General features: G+C 44.2%; 1 protein-coding gene across 14 annotated transcripts in view; it reads left to right on the forward strand.

Moving 5' to 3' along the window:
* The window catches only part of LOC133347466 (myelin transcription factor 1-like protein), a 277,688-nt gene that overhangs the window by 23,959 nt on the left and 230,848 nt on the right, over window positions 1-22,881 (forward strand). For all 14 annotated transcript variants that reach the window (XM_061559746.1, XM_061559740.1, XM_061559744.1 and 11 more), the window contains exon 2: window positions 837-928. The gene's annotated coding sequence lies outside the window, so the exon portion shown is untranslated. The remainder of the gene's footprint in view (window positions 1-836; window positions 929-22,881) is intronic.

The raw sequence follows: 22,881 nt of genomic DNA on the forward strand, positions 1-22,881 counted from the left end.
GACTCTCGAGGAACACATCCAGAGGGCCACCTATAAAACTCCCCAAGAGGACACACCTGTCAACACGGGCAAGAGGAACGGCGAGCAGGAGAGCTCCGCAACATGAACATTCATGAACTTAATAAGAGTTTGGAAACAGGTGCCAAAAGGGAAACGATGTGTAAATATAGGGTAAGGATAAAGGCAGAGCTTACCGCTCCCCTTTGGGTTCACGTCCCTCTATGAGGGAGGAGAGAAGTTGGCATCAACTGAGCCGGAAGATGAAGACCCAAGAAAGTAGTTCCCCAAGGCGGGAATGAAAACATTTAAACCATGTCTCTTTGTGCAATCGTTGTTTGATAATGATGAAGACATTCTGCCTTGGATAATGTTGTGTGGTTTTTGGAGGTTTTGCTAAGTCAGTAAAAGGCGGTTTGCACGTATGTGATGCACGTGGTTGTGAAGCGTTGTTTTTGATCGTTCAGCTGCTTTTACCTGTACTGGTTACTTGCTGTTCATGCCGGAAAACCCGTACACGAAATGAAAGCATGTCCTCATCCAGATATCACGTGCCAGGGGAAGTCCAACACGTCTGCCATGCATTGCATCACACGGTGTCATAAAATAACCTCACAGGAAAATATACCCCACGTGACTTTGTCTGTAAATTTGGTTTATTTTATATATATTTTTTCATGTTATGTTTTCAACCACAGAATTGACAAACATCATGCGAACGGGTGGGCGTTAAAAATCGGGAAGCACGGAGATCTTATTTGGTCAGTGACGTTGTGAACGTCATAACTGTTTGGTGTTGCTCCGTCACGCGTGATGTGGGCTTTTGTTATTGTCCACAGCATGGGGATGTGCTGAGCTGCATCGTACGCAGATCCTGCTCATGACACGGCATGGACGTCACTGCAGAGAGCAAGGGGACTCCGTGCTAAGGGTAAGCAAGACCCACACATGGAGCGGCACCACCATACTCTTCTCCTCTAAACATTTTTTTAAATTGTACCAGGTAAGGCCCACTAAGCTATAATAGCTCTTTTTTTCAGAAGCGACCTGGCCACAAATGATAGCTCAACGAAGTGGCTTATCACGTGGAGATTTATAGCAGCCAAATACTCTAAACGCGCGTTGATTCTAAATGTGGAGGGAAAAACCGGAGGACCTGGAGAAAAATCCACGAGGGCAAAAGTGGCAACGCCGACGGTTTCGCAGCCGCGTATATTCGCCAATTGTGGTTTTCCGGGCTTGCCCGTCCATTAGAATTTCTACTCTCAAAGCTTTAGCCACACACTACTGCGGGCAACTCGTGAAGATGCCAACAGTAGTTAGTGGGGAAAGCTTGAGCAAAGAAACGCTCAAAAACGGAGCTTAAGCCGGAAAACCACCCGGAGGGTGGGGGTTGGTCGGTGGGTGGGGGGATGATGGAGGGGTTGGTGGGGGGATGGAACACTCTCTAATCTGTTGAAATCTTCCTCCCCAAACCTCATTATGGAGATGAGGTGATCTACTTCCCAAAGCGCATTGTGTGTGCGTCTCATGCTTTATTTTATTGCAAGGTGCATGAAGTATAAAATCATTTAATAAAAGGTTATGACAGCCATTGACTGACCCAAACATTTTGACTCGGAAACTTTGAAAACGCCTGACCATAAAAGTTTGTGATTCTCTTTAATCAGGAACGTGTTTAAAATGCTGGAAATTTAAGAACGGCTAATTCTCCGCAATGCAACTCGGTCCTGAACATGAGGTGCTACACAGGCTTGGGTTTTCACCGAGTCACTATAAAGCCCCCCGTATTACGGTTGATGCCAAACATGGAGATCTATTTTCAAAAAGCAAAAAAAAAATTGTCATTCTCCACCAAAAAAACCACACGTGCAAAAGGCCACGGATAAATATTCAAATGTCTCTCAAATTATCTTTTTTGGATCACCCCCTTTAAATTACCTTTTGTATTGGCTGTATTTAATTGCTATTTATTTTATTTAATCCCGACGACGACACAAGATTTTAAGGGGTTGTATTTTTACCCGGGGAGTGGAAGAACGGAGAATGTGTGCTCTTGCAATAAAGAGTCAAACTGCAGTGTAGAAAAGTCAGAATAGATTTTGATTTCAACAACACTCCTTGCATACATTTCACATTTATATGTTGAAATGTATTAAATTACTTTATGAGTCAATAAGTGTATGACATCACCTGGCGTTTGACCTAAAATCTTCATTCCGATTTCAAGTCTTCCCTTTGAACCAATGAACGCATACAGCTCCAACACAAAAGTTATTGTAGGTGAATGTTCAAATGATTGCACTTGTCTGTGGATATGCTTGCAATTAATATTAATACAAATTGAGTCTTAACTAGGCTTTGTTTATGCCGAATTTTATCAAGGAAAATTTTATTTCCTTTGTAAAAAAAAAAAACGGTTTTGTCTTTGGAACCAATCACCACTGCAATCACTCGAGAGAAACTGCACGGTTGTGTTTTAATGACCAATGGGATCAATCGTTTGTAGTGATAAGGCCTCGTAAAGGTCTCAGTGAAGGCGATCCTTTGGATTCAGCAGCCACAGTAGGGCAAGGCGATCATCGCGACATGCCAGTCTTGAAATCTGCTTCTAAGCCACCGAATGTCGTTCTCCGAACGTGACAACCACGTCGTGAACATTCACGACAAAACGCGCAACGTCACGAGTGCGTGTGACGTCATCGCACACTCTGCCCTTGGCATAACAGCAGGTGCGTACTTATGAATAGTAAAGAGATCACAAATGGAATTTGACGATTAACCCGAGTGTCTTGAGCAGCCCCTGCCTCGTCCTCAACCCACCCCATCCCTCACGCACTTCACACAATTGATTGACATCGTGCCAGCATGCAGCATTAATAAGTACTTTGCCCAGATATATAAATAGGCCTGTAAACTAAAATTTACTTTTAAAAAAACCAACATGCATATTTCTACATTTATCAATGTCATAGTTCTGAGAAGCATCCAGCTGAGGTTTTCACTGCAAGATTCAAGTAGCGGAGTTAGGTGTGGAGCCTATCATTGTATAGATACATCTGTTTATATGAGAATGTATAAAAAATAAATATTCTTCTATTAATGTGTTATTGTACGACATAGTCACGTTGTATTTGCCTTGAAGGCGAGGCTGTAGGTTTACATTTTTATTGTATTGGCCTCGGCTATCACAATAACCACTGAGAACCTCGTTTTCCGTACAAAAACATAACCCTGAAAATGAGATGAAATTTAAAAAGTAGCATTCTGATATATCCCCGAAAACTCCTAAGTACAACATTTCAAAGCTCGGCCATAGGCAAAGAGATTAATATTCAAACTTTAGGAAATTACATTAATTACCTTCTATGTGACCTTGAAGACAGCGTGAAATGTAAAAAAATATTGTAGCTGTAAAATACTCAGCGATCACAAAACCCTGAGTTGACCCAAGTTGTGTTACTCTGTTTAAATCGAGGCTTTCGCATTTTGGCGATGTTACACCGTATCTGTACCCGACGATCAAAGTACAATTTTATCCATTGAAAATGTAGTTCCCAATAACCTTAAAAAAGCTGGTGTTTAAGCATAAAGACACGGCAAATTCTTTAAAACACAATTGGATCCAGCTGTCAGAAAAAAACTCTCAGAACAAAATCGTGCGCTTCTGTATTAAAGTTTAGGAGTTGGCCATATTGGGGACCTCACACATATTACACTCAAGATGAGGCCATAATCTGAAGGTTGTATTTTTTTCCCAAACCAAGGAATCCCGTGCTCCTCCACGTAGGAAGATTAGGAGATTAGCGGCTATTTTCATATTATGAAAATGGTTCAAATTGGCAATAGCCACTCAAACGCTTAGCTAAATCCATCTTTATGCCGTATGGAAAGCATGTGCGTGTAAGCTTACATTGATCGCATGTTGATCACTGTAAGCTTGCGAGGTGGTCTCATGGGAACCAGAATGACCATGGAAATGTTTTTTGTGTTAAGTTCGTTGTCCTTCCCCTGCACCTCCGATACTTATCGTATGGTTGGCTTCGTAGAGTGTGAAAGAAGTTCAACATACATGCATACAAGGTTACAGGACAAATGAGATTGGCTGGTTGGCTCTAGATGATCAGGTAATAGAACGCATGTGAATTAAGATCAAGGGAACATCAATGGCGCTGCCATTAAAGCTGTCCACAGCTCTGAATGCGTGGAGTCACGGAGCTGTTTGCAACACCCGTTGTCGTGCATTTTAAGGCGATCCTAATATTCACTGTATTCTTCATTAATTACTTTGCTTCCTATATAAATGTGTTTTCTACCTTGAGAAGGGACTTCTATTCGTCGATGGTCAATTCCATTCAAAGATAATTAAACATACAATGTAAGCATGTTGGACAAGGAGATTTCTCGTGCATTGCTTCTCTGCTAAAGTGCACTTTGTCCACTGATAATATAATCCAAGACATTGATGCCAGATTCTCAAAACATACATTCAGAGCACCGACTTCACTAGTGTTAGAAAATCTTTTTCTTCCGAAGTATCTCTTTAACAGCTGAAAGATGTGGTAGCCACTGGGAAGCCAAGGGTGGTGAGTATGTGATTGACCAACTCGAATCTGGCTTTACAATCGGCAGCTGTGCCAATTCAGGACGTGTGAACGTGGGGATGTTTCCCGAATGAAACGGTGCACTCCATCGCAATTTTCCTCGACATTGTACTTTGACGTCATTGAATAGTGTTGTGGTTAGGCCGACACACTTCCTCCATAGTCCAAAATCACTGACTCCATCTGCATCCCAGCCCAAAATATAAGTTACATTTTTTGTTGTTGGGGTTCCACTGAACTCTGGTTTTAAGATCAATATTCTGGACCCACGTTTCACCCATTGTTTCAATTTTGTTGATAAAAACTGACCGGATTTATTTTGTACGGGTCCGCGAGTCCATCGCTATGCCCGACTTCTGGTTCACTTCTTGTCACCTAAATGAACATTCTCGGTTACCGCCTCGAATATACTCGGTTTTATCTTCAAGTTGTTCGTAAATGTATCTTGTGTGGTACCATAATGAAGGCCAAGGGTTTCATAAATCGGTATTATGGGCAGATTATGGTCTTACATGTTGAGATCGTGGGCTGTGTTGATCCTTCTTGAATTGTGGAGGTTTCTGGAGTTGTACTCAATGGCAGAAATGCTGTATATTTCGATTCCTCCAAATTCTGGTGGCCACAATAATAAAACTGTTCCCCATCTGGCAGCCAATCAGCAGCTGGGGGAGTGCCAAGGGAACTAATTCCGTGCGTCCTGACATCATCACGCTAGCCCCGCCGACGGGCTGAGCTGACCAATAGGGCTGCCTTTCATGAGACACGCATGCACGTACAAGCAGGTGCAAAAGCAAAGCGCAAATGGATTTCTACACAAACAACAATTATACTGGTGATGTTGATGACAGTGTTGTTTCTGTTGCTGATGACAAAAATGAGGACAACGATGCTTCTGTTGCTGATGATGATGAAGCTGATGCACACATACACAAGTCGCCATTCACTACAAAGTGGTGATGACGTCACCACAGTGGTTGTGCACACAACAACGCACACAAAGATCGTCTGCATAACCTTCATAGACCGTGGAGACAAGTGTTGTTAGCAAACACCGATCAAGTTTGACTCAGAACTGATGTATGTGAAAGGTGGTATTGTCAGGTCACACCTGCCCGCCTTTATCTCCCAAGTGGTGATATTTACGCTGCACAAAGTACTCCTTTTAAGGCTGAGTCGACATAGGGGAGGCCCATGACAGGTTCTTATATACTCACTTGCGACTGATGTGCATGGCTGGGAATTATACCCAGGTCACCGGGTTCACAGCTCAGTGCACAATTCACTTACAATGTTCCCCACTTATCCACACACACACACAAGCCCATACGTAAAAAAGACAAAGATCCCCCGTGTAGTCTGAACCGACTGTAGAGGCAAGTGCTGTTAGCGAGCGCCTATGAAGGCCGGCACGGCACACGAGGGAGTGGGTGGCCAACACCACGCTAAGCCACCTTTTGTCTCCCCAGTGGCGATGTTTACACACTGCACCAGGTACTCATTTGAGGCTGAGTCGACCTAGGGGAGGCCCAGGAGGAGTACAGATAATCGTCACTGGTGTTGGCCAGGATGGGTAATCGAACTCAGGTCGCTGGGTTCGTAGGACTTCGTAGCACAGCGTAGCGCTAACCGCTACACTACCGCTCCCCTACACACGCGGTCACATCCACACACATACCTGTACACAGCTATGCACTAACATATGCAGACATAAACGCGCACGTACACAGAAGTCCATAGAGCTTTTATAAAGACCAAGTACTGTCAAGTGTGAAGTGGTGGCGTAATGGTTAGCACGCAGCAGTGCTTACCAATCTAGCAAACCGAATTCCCATTCCCGGCTATTCCAAACCTGTCCTGTATCACCTTCACGTCACTCCCACCTGGTATGAGCACCTGGTGCAGTGGGTAAACATCAGAACAGATGCACGCGCCTGTTACCCGGCGCTTTGAGAGGCGAGGGTTGGTGGACCAGAGGAGGCTTGTGATTCTGAAATTACATTCGCATGCAGCACTCGTCTTCATTAATATATTAAACATTTGACATATTCTTACACTATCGCCATCTGGATGTCGTGTATTATATTGACGGTAGTTCACTTTCCCATCGGAATATCACATTTGCATGTTTAAGCAATCTGCCCATACATAGACGAAATAATACATTCGGAGAAGCCCACATTTCAGTGACCCTTTTTAAAACCGTTGACAATGCAAAACAAATGTTCAAATGTATTCACGACTGAACTACCAAAGTATTTATCGTTAATATTGTGCGCCTCGCTCTTTCTCTGTAATAATTATTTTTTTATTCATCAAAACAATCACCGACGGTAATTGTGGTAATGCAGTAATTTTATAAAGGACTATATTGTAATCCTGTGAGGTGGGTAGGTCTGATCATAAAACATTATGAAGCCTCTCTGGATTACAGAATTAATCTTTTGTATCGAGTGGTTGTCCATTCCGCGGAGTATCTCGCCCATCTTCTAAGACTCAAAAGTAATGCACAAAATCTGTTGTTTTAAAGTTTTATCCCTGTGTTTAAAGTGTCTGCATTATGCGACTTCTGAATCCCAGGATTAATTTCATCACCATGAGTTATTAACTGCAGCGTTGAACAGAAGTCGCCATCATCATCAACGTCATCGATTTTGTGCATCAGGCCTGACTGGTGAATCTTGTCATATAATGCTTGGGTGCCCGCAAGCCAGTTGAATTACACATTTTGATATGTTTTCATTTGCTAACGTGTTGCTGTAAGTATTCTCAGTTAACAATTAGAACTTCAGTTGAACTCTGTATATTGCGCTCTTAATAGAGACAACACTCACTCTTGCAAACAATCTCCAGGAATTACATTTATTGTTTCCTGTGTCCATGATTAAAGTTCTCGCATTAAGGGTGACTACCGTGAATGTGTACCGACCCATCCATTCAAGGTGTAAAAACGTGCAACCGTTACTTTTTCTTGGCTTTGTTAATGGCATCTTTGTTTCTTTGTGAGAAAAAAAAAACAGAGCTTGCATGTATACCGTGCACTGAGAAGAACAGCCTCATCACCTGTGGACCAAAGTAACCATTAAAGAGGTCACAGTTTAGTGCTTGAGAATTGCCACCTTGGCATAAGAGAGTAAGCGATGAGCGTAGAATGCTACAGCCCCCGCGTAAGATATTGCGAGTTTGTATGCTGCATTGTAGTACAGTGGTTCTACAAAGTGCCACATATACATTTCAAACAAAAAAAATGTCTTTCAAATAACAATTAGTAACTACAGCACTCATCTTATCCGCAACCCTATTCACACGTGACTGTTGTTATCCATGGGAGCCGTAGAGTTCACGTAAACTCTTATTTACCATGGCCCTACGCTTCCCATTATCCACGATTATCCGTGGGGTTTCCCATCCTGCTTTGCGGGACAGCTTCCCGTCATCCACAATTGTATTTTGACATGAGGAATGGCTCATTAAATCTATAACTTTTCCTGTAGGCAAGTGGAATAAAATCATAACCATGTCAAAAATAGGATCTCTGATCATGATCCCCCACTTCACCATAGATAAGAGGGATTCTCCTGGACTCTCTATAGTATATACAGTATTGTGAATGACGTGTACCATAATACACAGCTCATTGCTGAAGTCATTCACGCGTGCCCTTCACATGAAACATGACGTACAGCAGCGTTCCTCACTCATTCTCAGAGGGGGGGAGCCACCTTCGCCGATAAGACACCATCAGTGCGAGGGCCGCCACACATTTTAAAACCATTGGGTTTGACAGCACGATGGGGACGTGTTAACATTTGTGTATTGTCTGGGGCTGCACGTCAGGGGCAGCACTCAAGGCCATCATTAGGGGCCGCCAGTGGCCCGCGGGCCTTGCAGTGAAGAACACTGACATATATAAACTACAAAGACCCCCCATATACCGTTTAACAGACCTGGGCAGGCATTGTTAGCGAATGCCTATTAACGCCGGAACAGCACCTGGCGGGAGGTGGGTGGGACGGTGATGTTTAAACACTGCACCATGTGCTCATTCAAGACAGTCGCGCCTAGGGGTGGCTCAGTACCAGTCAGATATCGGTCGCTTATGATGGCCATGAGAAGGAATAGAATGCAGGTGGCCGGATTAATAAGTGCAGTGTAGAAACTACCAAATAGCTGCTCGACAGATACAACAAATAATAATAATAATCCACACATAGATGGTACTTCCATTGCCATAAACTGGTGAATAATCACTGAACGTGAAATAAACTATTTGGCTGTCCATCTATCAGTCCCGTGGCTCTATCAGTTCTCTGTACCGTTGCTTAACTGGAGAAAGTGGTGATGCCCAAGAGATGATTAAAAAAAAGATATCCGTGGTTGGCCAAGTTAATTTAATTAAGCTTCACAACACATAACCTAAAGGAGTCGAACTTTTCAATGAGAGGAACTAAACAGCGTTTGAAGGTGAGTGCTGCTGTAGCAAGCAGCTTTGCGATTGGCAAAGGCCAATTTACAGCAGCAATGCGCTGTTGAAATCAGAACCCACTCGTGACTGGTGACTTATTGGCAGCAGTTGTGGTGGTGTCACACTTTAAGGTGGGGCACACTTCCTGTATTTACACTAAACAAAAAATACATAATTTAAAGCTGCTTGGAATAGGGAACAGTTGCTTACAGAACTGAAAGGTAATTATCATACCACGAGATTTATCATGAAAATAATTATTACTCCGCTTGTTTACTCAGGAAAGCCTGAGCTGAGTCTCAATACTCTTTTTCAGGAGGGTACTGCCACGTTTTCTCAGTAGGGGGCGATGTTGCCGCTGTGAGTAATCCCAATTGAGTACCTTGCAGGTGATTTTTCAGCCTCGCGATGTTTGGCGAGTAGTCACAGTTACGCGATGGGTGGTTTTTTTTAGCTTCTGTTATATAATAGGGGATAAAAAGACGTGCACTCACTACGTCCATTGGGTATTCGAGGTAAATTCAATTATTACGCTAGCATCGAACCCTGTGTGGGCATCTATTATTACAATAAAAAAACGAAAGCATGCAGAGTACATGTCAATGAGATAATATGTATGAGATAGAATCAAATCGAATCTGTGGTAAAATCACGATCCCCAACTGACAATTGAATCGTGCAAGGGAGTGAACTGTTGTGCTCCTATGGAGTTTAAACAACTTCTAACGAAAGTACAATGGGGACCTCATAGCTTGCCCCCCCCCCCCGCATCGCGTTTTAGGGGTGCAACGATTGCACTAGTAGCCGTCACTCAAGGACATCCATTAATTCGTTAACGCCGCGGTGAATATAAGAGCCTTGGGTGAACGGAAGACGTCACCCGAATCCTTTGCCAAAAATTATACGAACAGAATCAAGTCGGCTCTTGCACTGGAGGTTTAAGCGTCTATCATGAGCTTAAAGTATCGATATTTTCTGATGGATTGATGCGTCGTCACGCCAAGAGTTGTTTGTTACTATCCCACTTCTCAGTGTCTCTCGTTCTGCCGATCTCCAAATTACTTCGTCCCCCAGTTCTCTCCCAACTCGTCTCACTGCCCCACACATTTCGTAATTTTTTAACACAATAATCTCCACAGTTCACCAATTAGAGTGGCGATACTTTAATCTTTCTAGCTGTGATCAAAGCGTTCCTCGAATTAAACATTTTGTTACTTGTTTGTGTTTATTGATTACCATAAGCACTCAAACAAACCCAATCTTTTTAAACATAAAAAACCCCAGAACACCCCTACAATCCCAAGCACTGCAATTTCCTCTGTGGGACACGGTGGATAATAATGTAAGCGATCCGAAAGTGACTACCTGCATCACATCTACCCACACACCAATATTTTCCTGGCCTGCATTGAGGACGCAGCTTTTGTAAATTTCTCAACGATCCAAATGGAAATAACCTCTTTGGGCTTGCGCCAAAAATAAAATAAAGTACGGTGCCGGATGACCCCCACCACCGGCACGGAATTTAAAGCTTGCTCTTTTCGACCAAAAAGCAATTCGTTTGTATTGCAGAATCGCTGGTGTCCGCGACAATGTGGCTGAGCAATTTCACTTCTCCTACTGCTGGCGCGGCGGTTACCTGCGAATTTGCCTCACCTCCATCCACTGAACATTTCGGATTAGTGCAGATAATTTAAGGAATTTGCCATTCAACTCCTCATTTCTGCAAATAAATTGCGGGTAATTGGAGTAACTATGTACTTTCCTGCGGTGGATGCTGGGAAAAATGGCAGGTCAGTGTCCATGGGTAATTTGATGAATTTGACTCCAGATTGATGCATAATTGGAAGTCTGTGAAAGTACAGCGGGCATCTTTGACTCGTATCTCTCAGTGTGTCTGTCTGTTATCTCTGCACGTCTATCTGTAAAACAGGGACATAGAGACACATGGAGATGCAGAGAGATAAGACATCCACAGGCACAAGGAAGCACACACACAGACCCACCGACAAGCACACAGACCAGACACACACCTCAATCAGTCCACTCGGACAGAGGTTGTGTTTTTTTTCACTGCAGAAACTGTGCTAACTTCACACACAATGAACAAGTCGAGACGTGTGTAGATGACGCAGTGACCCATACAGACATGTACATACATACACGCACACGTACAAGCACACTCGTACACAATCATATATACAAATATACTTTTCGCAAAAAGTATACCGTTGGGCCGTGGATAATAGGCGTCACAGGTAGTAGGGTAACAGATAAGAGTTCTCTTGTATTCACCCAACCAAGCATGTATGCACAATTCCATACATTCTGGAGTAATAAGAATAATTTACATTTATAAAGCGCCCTTAAACAATCGTTCTCAGGGTGCTATATCACGGAGGATTTTTGTAAACAGTGCACATTTTAACACCCAGTATTTAAGATAAAATTCCATAGCTGTTCACCGTACAGTGTGAGCTATGTATTGCAAATAGACTAATTAATTGTAATGATTATAATTATGTTTAGAATGAGGTGGGAGCAGTGGTTTGTGCACTTCACTGTGAACCCAGGAACCTGAATTTGATTCCCGATCGCGACCATCGTCAGTGGCGAGTTGATACCTGAAATAGTTGCTGGCTTGAACCCCTTTCACCAACCTGCACTGACCAGAGTGGCAAAATACGATGAACCACCACGGCAGAGGAGGAGGTGGGGGGGAACGCATCCCGCTGAATGACAAAGGGCTGCATTTCTAACCAGAGTTCTAGCCATTGCCTGTTCAGTTGTTGCGTTTGAATGTCCAATGTGTTTTTTGTTTTGTTTAAATCTCTCTCAAGTCCCCTTTTGTTCACCCACAGTGAGCAACGGGGTCATGCGGCTGGGTGGGATGCGCCCCAGCCCACAGGTGAACCTGCGTGGCCCTCACTCGCCGTGGGCTGGTTGTGCATCCCACCCCAGTACTGGCCGACTTAGAGGTCCTCCGCCATCATCACCACCACTAACCCCCACCCCGGAGCTGCACTGTTAAATCCATCACTGCCATGACGGTGGGCAGGAAAGGCCAGTGCGCAGACACACATGAGAAGATATAAATTACACATATTGAATGAAATGTGTAATGACGTGAATGTGAATGAAATTACTCCTCAAAATTTGATATACTTTTTTTTTTGGTCCGAAACAACAGACTTATTATTTTAAAAAGATGACGAAACCACTGGGTCGAGCATGAGTGCATGGCATGTCCTGCACACAGCCATCGCTGTGATTGGCCAGAGCACAAGCATTACCATGACTACTGTACTGTAAATCAACTGATGCCTTTGGTATTGCCCAGCAGGAGTATTCAATTTATCAATTGGTCTTTTTCCAGGCGAGAGACCATTAAAACGACACTCTCTTGCAGGGGAGGCAGGGAGAAACACAAGGGTTGCCTCTCAGAGAAAATTCTTTATAATTGGGATAAACATTTGCGCTTTAAAAGGTTGGAAACATGTCCCGTGTATGCTTCCCGATGAAACATCACCAAATTAAAAACGCAGTACAAATAAAATGGTTACCCACAAACGTAATGCCTTTTTTAAAAACTCTTAATAACGAAAGTCGTACGGCAGAGACAAAGCTGTGGCCTAGAACGCTCAGAGATCCCACGACTGCCCCTGTCAACCAGGGGCCCCAACCCCCGGTACCGGTCCGTGGCCTGTTAGGAACGGGGCCACACAGCAGCAGGTGTGAGCGGTGAGTCCCCGCGTGGCCTACCCATTATTTTATTTTATTTACCACTTCCATTCGCGCCTCTTTCCCGCACTGCGCACTTGTCTCAGTCACAGTTTTTGTTAAGCCCACGAACTCTAACCCCTAGCCAACATGAGAAAAAAACAAACGTCGCTGGAGAGCGTCTTTGAAAAGGGTGAAAGACCCAATGATGAACCCCCCCCCCCCCCCGGTCCGTGAAAAATTGTCTTCCACGAAACCGGTCCCTGGTGCCAAAAAGGTTGGGGACCGCTGCTGTAGACAACAGCAGCAGTACTGGCGTTGAAAATGGCGACGAACAGTGACATGCACATGGCGTGGCAGCGTGGTGCGATCGAATCCTAACAACTCCGCACGTGGTGCCGATTTGCTTTCACCCGCAGCAAGGGTAGTTTATGTGCGATGCATCACTGTCATGTGTTGCTATGAGCAATAAGAGACTGGGTAAAATGAATGGAGATCGGAAACTATTTGATTACGGTAGGAATCCCATAATCCTGAATCTTTGCCGGTGACCATTATATTCTTTTGGAACAAGGTGCAGCAGCTCATAGCTTGCAAAAGGTTTCTGTTTAAAGTTTTAACATCTTAACACCTGTTTTATTGCCAGAAAGAGTAAAACCTATTCTTATATTTTGATACTAGCAAGGAAGTTCCCATGTTGTAGCTGCTCACCCCGAGCTATAAATGCCCTAATAGTGCATTGTCTTTGTGCTGTTCTCCTTTTGGCGTTCTCTGGTCTGACGCTGGTAGTGAGACGAGGCCCTAAAGAAGATGTGTAGACCAATCAGTTTCAAAGACAATGCATATATTACCAGGGCATGTTTGTTTGCATGTTCACCACAAGTATCGTGTGGTTAATGCAGACATGATTCCTTGCAAAAGGTTTTTGTTTGGTGTTTTAACATCTTAACACTTGTTTTTTTGCCAGAAAGGGTGAAAACTGTTCTTATAGCTCATAGATTTTTGACAAACTGCTGTTGTTGTTTGCTTTTCTGGTCGACCAAAATGTTGTGAACAGCTGTTCACATCAACGGGCCATCATCTCATTCTTCGACCAAATCTCTACAACTTGATAGGGCTCTACATTTATTTTTGCAACATCCCCATGGTCAAAACATTTTTGGTTTAGAAATGTTCAAAAATAAAACCAACAGGGTCATCATCATCAGTCAATCCGCTGCTGGCTGATCACTCCCCCCCCCACCAAGCTGCCACCATCTGTGATGATCCTGTAATGTAACAATCCACCACTAAGCACCTCATCGTTCCATCTCCTCAGCGGTAAACGTCATCTCGGACGAGTTCCATACTTACGCTGCCATTCCGTCATTATTCTTGGCCGTGGGCCATTACGACTTCCAGTGACGTGTTTTGCATAAGCCCACTTACTTTTCCTAACAGGTTGAACGATGGTATTAGCCTGCGTACGTTATTTAATACATGATCCGATTTATTTCTCAATACAATTTACAAGCAGCAACAATAACAGAAGTCCCTAATTGTTGAGCGAAATTTATGTGTTGTGACCTTTGTCCTGCTCATGTTTATCCAGAGTCCAACTTTGCTGCCTTCTTTACCAAGTTATTCTATCATGTCCCGCACCTCACTCCCATTGAACGTGATAATGACTTTGACATCGGCAATGCTGGGGTTACCGTTTTGCCATGAATAAGTAACACTGTTTCTACAAAACATTTTTTAAAAAATACCTTTTGTTTTTGTAAACGTTGCTGAAAGTGCGTCACCTCGTCGTTTTTTACGGTGTATCTTGGTACTTTATTCAAGTTATCGTAATGTAGCTGTTCTGGCTGTGTAAATGGATATTATTTCTAAATAGGGTTGTATTAAGGGCTCTGTTTGTGAGAGCTTGGATTACTTCATTGACGTCTAACTAGTCAAATGCTTTCTTGTAGTCTACACAGGCTGGGCACAAGGGTGATTTCAATGTATCGGTCTTTTCCAAAATCTGATTCATATATATGTGGTCAGTGGCATAAACCCCGCATACTCGTGTGGTTGGTATCCATTTTTTATTCTGTTCCCCAATGATGTGCGTGAATGATCTGTATATGTGCGACAAGAGGCAAAGGGGTCTGTCGTTTAGAAATTTTTGTGAATATATTTTATTCACCCTTTTCGAACGGAATGGTGGACACATTATCCATCAAGCCTTTTCGTGCATTTCGCTTCTCCCGCTAGCATTCTGGGAAGTATGGCCAGAAGGCCGTTTCCTTCTGCCCGACCGACAAATTATTGCTCCTTTAGACCCCAAGACAAAACGTAACTAGCAAGTGGCGCCAATGCAAAAAAATGCTCGAATGAGCACCCCCTCCGACAAGCGCCAGCAGCCACTTGGGAAGGGACACTGGGTTCCCCATTCCGTTTGCCTACTGCGGGCCACCTTGCTACCTTATTTCCCACCTGGACCTGGATCACGACAGGTAGTGAGCCAGGGTTTAACGACTTGATTTTTTTTTCACCCTGCCTGACTCCATTCTGTGGATTCTTCCCCTCGCCACCTCCAGTGCACCCGGAGTATGCCCAGGGCCCTATGTCTAGAACGAGACCATCTCTATACATCCAGGCAAGTGGGTCAGTACCATTCAAAATCAACAGGGAACGAGGCCTTATTCCAAAGTTTCCATGGCGAAGAAGCAATCAGGGGGCTAGAAAGCTGACGAAGCTCATTACATTCCTCAGGCTATCAACATTTAAGAGATAGTCACTGGGCTCGATCTCCCAAAAGCCCTTCAACCACATGGCAAGCTTGACATTGGTGGAGTTGCAGAATCCATATTCCCAATGCACCCATCCATCCACCCACCCACACCATCATCAGAACCTACGCTTCTTCATCTTCTGGCAGCTCTTCCCTTCGGTTTTGGGTCGTCATCACGAGTATTCACCAGGGTCCTGTCTTGATTGCCCTGACAGCAGTGATCAAAGAGCACATTATACATATATATATCCCTATCTAGATTACGTGCCAACGCCTTTACCATCTAGGGATCATCCATTTTGACCAACGAATGTCTCATTTGCACTCTCGGACAAGAAATTATACTCTCCTTTCCCAATCGGCCCAAGCCTTGCAGTCTTGTCATCTGCGCAGACCAGAGACAAACCGAGGCAACTGGGTCACAACGTCCGCCATCACAGAACTTACACCGGGGGGCTAGCCTACACATGCGACCAATGCAATGGCCCCTCCTCTGCAGCTGGTACCCTGCTACGCAATAGTCTGAAACAGATGGTGAACCTCACAGACCAAGCTATCGGACAATCTCCTGTGGTGGCTAAGACTGCCGAAGCTCCGGGAGGCCCGCCGCCGGACTCCATCCTGAAGACAGACGGCATCGGCGCGGTGGGGGAGGGGGAGGGGGCGGCGGTGCCCACGTTCAAGAGAGTCCGGTTCGGTGCTGGTGGCCACCTCTCTGCCATGGGGAACAATCAATCTCCTCGAGCTTGGGGCCTGGCGCTCCGCCACTTGCAGCGACAGACACAAAGGGAAGTTGATCTTGATCCGCTGCGACAACACAACGGACGGTGGTCACGGACTGAAGCCTGGGAGTTTCCGCGCCAGGCAGAGACCCCCACACGTGGCACTCAGGGCGAGCCACCTGGCGGACAGCGGGGACATGGTGGGCGGACGCACTGAAGAAGCGGTGTGTTAGAATTGAGGCAATCTCGTTCCTCAAATGTGCGTTTGCGCTGAACCAAACGTGTTCCTACAATATATGCAGCTGCATTTTGAATCACTAATGAGCTATACATATATGTGTAGTTAAGAGAAGCCAGCCAAGGCAGTTGGTTTTTTGGCATTTTTATACCAAGAAATATTAAAAGGCAATTTTATTCTAATTAAATTTTACATCATTATCACTTAAGGGGGGAGTGATGGCACAGTGGCTAGCACAATACACTATACACCCAGCTGAGTTCCGTTCCCCAGCCGTGGCTAACATCAGTGGCAAGTGTTATCTGCGCTGGTCCTTAGCCATCTTTTCAGCAACCTAGAACTGACCAACGTGGTGAAGAATGGTCAAACAACTGGCAGGACTGACATGGCATGGGGATGAAAGCATCCCCATGCCAAAGGGCTAAAAAAAATTAACATTTATATCGCCGCTTCTTTTCTATATATTTTCGGCAATGACTCAACGTCTGTTGGGAAGTTTTTTGTTGGCTGACCATCAAACAAAGACGGTCTCTGCATTGCGCGGCGCTTTCAAATACATTTCTGCGTCCGCTTGCAATGCTCTTCCTTCTGATATTAGTAAACCACTGGAGCTTACACACTTTTAAATATAGATTGAAAACTAATTTATTTAGAAAGCTTTTTAATGTTTAGTTTGTTGTCCTTCCCCCGCACCTCCGATTATCACGGTTGGCTACGTACGATGCGAAAGAAGTTCAACATACATATAGGAAGGATAGGTGATGAGACGGTTAAGTTATGTACCAGCAGACAGATCATGACCTGCAGGTTTTGCAAAAGATACCATTTTGTCGATTCGTTTTTTGACAAACATTTTTTTTTTAAGAAAGACGATAACGTGGCTTCTGAAAGGGGAAAATGCCCCACAAATGCCCATCGATAGTCGCCTAGTCGGGCAGGTGCCTTCTTCCAGAAACAGAATGAATGTTTGCCTCCAGTCACAAACATCTGGTAGAATACAAACCGAGCAAATTAACATCAGATAACTTTATCGGAATCGTCAGTTAGACTGGAGGAATCCAGTATTTCACAGATGCACTTCTAAAGCAAGGGCAATTCTGGATGTATCTTCCGCATGAGGAGAGAGAGAGAGAATGGGGCAAGAGAGAGGGAGAAAAGTGAGAGGGGTGGAGGCGGGCGCCGGTTCCCGGTGGGAATCACAGCCTTCCTACTCGTTACCATTTATTATGGGGGAGCGGTGGCACGGCGGTTAGCACACTGCGTCATCAACCCGACCAACCTCGGTTTGATTTCGGACATGGATAACGTCCGTGGTGAATGATCTCACAGCCGACGTGGTATAGTACGGTCAGGCACTGCCGCAGGACCGACACGGCGTGGGGAGGCCTTTATCCAGCAGTGGGCTGACAATGGCTGTAAAAAATTCAACGTTATAAGTATGGTACTCTTGACATATCAATGTACTTTGAGGTCTATATACAGACTGTATCAGTACAAACTGTATACGTGGTGCGTTTTTCTCGGTCACTATTCAACATTGAAATTGTAGTTGTACCCATGTCAGCTGTAACATGGCCAAACCTTCAGTTGATTAAAATTATGGCTAGATTGTGCTGTTTTGAATATGCTACATATTAAAAAAATGTTGATGTTGGCAGTGGTACCTAAGCACAAATAAAAAAACCCAAGTCAATTGTCAATAACATTGTGGCCTTCAAAGGAAAATATATAATAGGGGACATTTTAGGCATTGCTCCTTCTTCATATCACGTAAAATAGGTTCTTGTTATACGTTCATACTGGTGGGGAAAAAAATATATCCCACCATGCTTTACCCCTTCATTTCATAGGCATGCATGAGGTGATAATGCACGCACATGTTAATGGTGGATGGGGTTTGTCATTGCGTGTTTGTGTCTTATTGGTAGTTTTCCTCGCTCCGGATTGAAACTAAAATAAAGTTATTCCCCTTCATCAGCCATACCTCCGTCTCTATCTCCATTTGTCTCGTTTCTCCATTTGTCTTTTTACTGTAAATAAAAGTCCACTACAACGTACTTAAAAACAAAATCGTTCCCATCGTGGTGTCTCACGAATTTTAGGAGAAATTGGTGACGCAACTACAAAAAATCCACAAGTAATTTGGGGATTATGGGAGTTTTTAGCGTTCTAAAAAAAAACCCACAAGCTCGCAGATATTGGAATTCGTGTCCTCGCGGATTAGAGGACTTGCCGCCAACCACAGTGGCTTCGCAGATTTAGGATTCACGATGATTTGGAGGTTCACTGCCGTTTCAAATAGAAAACACACGTGTTAAAAATTACATAAAACTGTGCTCTGAATTATATATTGTGTACAGTAATTGAGGCAAATGTGTGCGTGTGTGATGAATTGTCAAACAATATTGTACAATTTAGAAATCATTATTACAAATATTTCCAGTGTAACTCTTTGCATGCTGAAGTAGACACGTGTACAGCATGTTGATAGGCTTGATATTTTTTGTACCTAATGTACTGTAATAAATCTGTCTGGAGGCTGCCACTCATCATCGTAGCTTCATTACAGATATTCATTTGCATGCGCTACAGGCATTATAATTTTTTATGTTTGTTACCCATCAGTGCTGGAATCATTTTAATATTTCCAGCCCATTTTGTGTGGTTTTCAGAATGTATTTCAGATTTTTTTTTGATATAAATGTTTTAATTTATTTTTTAGGCTATCATTGGTGTTTTATATGCTCTTTGTGTAAAATATACGGATACTGTAAAAATATGTTTAGGTTGTAATGTCAGTACAGTATTACAAATCCCATGTCTGGATTTCACATTGTTGCTATGCTCATTACAGACGTGATTTATAAAAAAAAAAACCTTGTCCATTGTACTGTCTACGTTTGTACTTTGAAATTAATTTATTTAAACGTATAGTCTCATAAAGAAATATTTACAATACTATATGATATATTTAGTATCATTACATACCTTCAAACCAAGGACATGGCCACTTAATATGAACAATTGAATAATTTTTGTTTATTTTTTTGTTTCAAATTCGTAAATGCATATTTTATGTCGACTTGTGTGTATTTTCACGTTGTATTTTTATCCCATAGTGCACAAAAAATAAAACACGTTACACACTACCTAACGTGGATGCATATATATATTTTTGTTAAATACGGACTTTACACAGTTGCAGCCTCGTGCGTATTGCTGCGGCGTCTCCATCACTAATTGGGCGCAGTGATAAATGTGCATCCCGAAACAGGAAATGTCACGCAACACCCCGATACCTTTGTTGCCATTCTACGCGAGCGGGGAAATAAGAAATGCAACGTGAAAATTCCCCAAAAAGGTGTCAAAACGGCTGTACGCCCACCAAATCCTTAACATAAACGTTTTTTTAAAATGCAACGGGGGAAAAAAAATCTTCGCAAGCGTTAATGGCACGCGTACGCGCTGATGATATTTGCTCGACAGATTTATTTGCACCCCAATTGTTACTCCGACCGTATTGTGAAGAGAATAATGTTGCCTCCGCTTGCAGCCCGCAAGCCCAAACCCTCAAACAGTGCCAACGTCACGTGCTGTCTGCAGACGGTCGCCCCCCTCAAAACCCCCCACACCCCCACACACCCCCCCCCCCCAGCGGCTCTCGAGCCAACCCAGCCACTACCCCTCAGCATCCTCCTCCTCCTCGCCATCCCCAACCCAACCCACCCACCCCCTCGACTGCCTTGCACCCCGCTGGGGACCGCAGATTACGTCAGGGCTGATCAGCGTCAGATGACTGGGCAAGCCATGCACGCGGAGCAGCACATGTCTCTTCCACGAGCCATTGATTTTTTTTGGGCAAACCGTTTTTATATATATGTACATTTTTATTTAATTCTTCGTCTTCCTTCCACTACCCCGGTTGCAGAAGCCACTGAAAATTTTATTGCATACATTAAAGAAGAATTCCATTTTGAAATTCTACGCCGGTGTTTTTTCTCCAAACAAAACCCGGTAGCGTCTTTATTTCGCGGATTAGCGTTTGTCTATCCCCCCCCCGCCCCCCCCGTAAATAATAAAATCCATAAATGGTGTACACGGAACGTATTGTAACTACATGTATATACAGTAGGTACGTCTATAAATAGTGTACACCGTGCACGCCGCACATACAACGCACATACAGTATTTACGACTGCAGTGGGTTCTTTATATCCAGCACTGCCAATGCGGTTGGATGCTCGCCGTGGCACCGTGGTGGTTTAGCGGGACCGGGCTTGCGATCTTGAGAGATCGCCATGGTTCCATCTCCCGGCGGGGCAGCTGATAAAACACGACGGTGGTGGGTTACTTAAAAAACACCCCCCCCCCGGCTCTGTCCATCCAGCAGTCTCGTCAAAAGGCTTCACCGCCACAGTTTAGTCGATCGGCAGGCCGTGTGCGGTGGGGAAAAGTGTGGGTATTCCCACCTCTGCCAAGTCGTCTGGTTAGCGTGGAAGAGGATGCAAACAAAACAACCCGACTCTCTAGAGCTCCTCCAGTGAGGGCCTCTCCACCAGCAGCAGTGGCGTGAGCAGGCAATTGCAGGGCTGCGCCTTCAGCTTTGGCTGTGAACGTATTGAATGTACGACAGAGAAAAAAATATCCAAAATGGGGATGTGGAATGGTCGATGGATGGTGGGGGTGGTGCAAGTGTTGTGGGCCTGGGAAGCATTGAATGAATGACAGCTCATCACAATTCTCTCCCTGCTCAGCCTGAACGGACTTCAATCGAGCGCTTGCTGCCACTATTTGTTTGATCATCTGCATCCTTGAATGCAGAAGAAACTTGTCCAAATGATTAGCCATTACAGTGGCCAACAACTTGAGGGAGATGCCGAGACACCTGGGGAGAATCGTGGAGGACGCGACGGTGAGGAAGGCGGAGGGAGACAAAGCCAGGAGGCAGATGTGGCAAACGTGGAGAGAAACATTAAAAACTATTATGGAAGAGGGAGAGACACAAAACATAAGGGCAGAGACGAAGATGACTGGAGACAGAGATACATAAATTTGGACAATAGCAGAGAAAATGTATTTAGAGGTGGAGATAAAATAAAACAAAACTTTTAGAGACGGATGGACAAACATGGAGGAAAAGCGAGAGGCGTGGAGACAACCGTGGATGTGCAGACACATGCCGAGTCTCGCACGTGTTCTGACGAGTGGACCACAAATCATAGCGATGACATAATATTGCGATCACTGTGGAAGCAGACCCAATGTTACCACCTTGGTTTAACAACACGTGCCGTTTAAGCTGAAATTTGAAGCATTTTATTTTGTTGTATCTTTTTCCCCCCACTTATATTCCGCGGGACATTATCTGAAATTGAGAAACCAACAGAAGTGTATCGCCCCCACAACACAGAGAGAGTTACAGAATGACTCTGCAAGTCCCCCACTCTAAGTGACGCCTTCTCTACAATACGGCAGTGTCCGTCGGTGGCTCACATATTTGGCGACTCGCGTATTTGTTGGCTCACGTATTTGGTGGGTCACGTATTTGGCGGCTCACATATTTGGCACTCACGTATTTGGCGGCTCATGTATTTGGCAGCTCACGTATTTGGTGGCTAATGTATTCGGTGCGGAGGTGCTGGCGCTGTGGGAGCAGAGGGCACAATTAATGAATTTCAATTAATCAGTTATGCATCATTTTAACACTGCCATCCTTGCCAACGCCACCACCATCAACGCAATAATCCCGGCTATCCTCACCAACATCATCGTGTCACTACTATCCTCACCACCACCATAAGTAATGTTCTCACCACCTTCATCATCGTCATCCAATACCTACCAATCAATGTATATCATCATCAGCCAATGCATATCTGCATCATTATCATTATCACCACTATCATCAATAACATCCACGCCAGGCCAGGAATCATTGAGACAACGGAGCTAATGTAAACATTTTACAGCCCTTTCTGAATCCATTGCAAGATGAAGGCCTACCTGTGACTTGTCAATCATGGCGGTTGTTTGACCATACTTTGCCACGCGGATCACTGATATCGGAAGCCGTGGTCAGTGATCACACTCACCACTGTTAATGGGCCACTGGGTTTAAACCCGGGTCACCAAGTTCCAATCATGGTACTCTCACCATGATAGACTACGTACAAATGCAATCACGTTGACTCTTGCACCTACCGTGAGCTCGTCAACCGATAGTACACCTCCAGTTTAACACGTAGGCTTTCGCGACCAATATTACTAATAATCAACGTTTTTTTGGTTAAATCGCGTTATTTATAAATGTGTCGTAACCCTCCACCACCCGACACGCCAATCAGCAAAAAAGTGTCACGTTGACAAAAGATAGTTCACTG

This window comes from Lethenteron reissneri, chromosome 26 (assembly GCF_015708825.2).
Source record: "Lethenteron reissneri isolate LAM-NWPU_2019-01 chromosome 26, ASM1570882v1, whole genome shotgun sequence".
Taxonomy (NCBI): Eukaryota; Metazoa; Chordata; class Hyperoartia; order Petromyzontiformes; family Petromyzontidae; genus Lethenteron; species Lethenteron reissneri.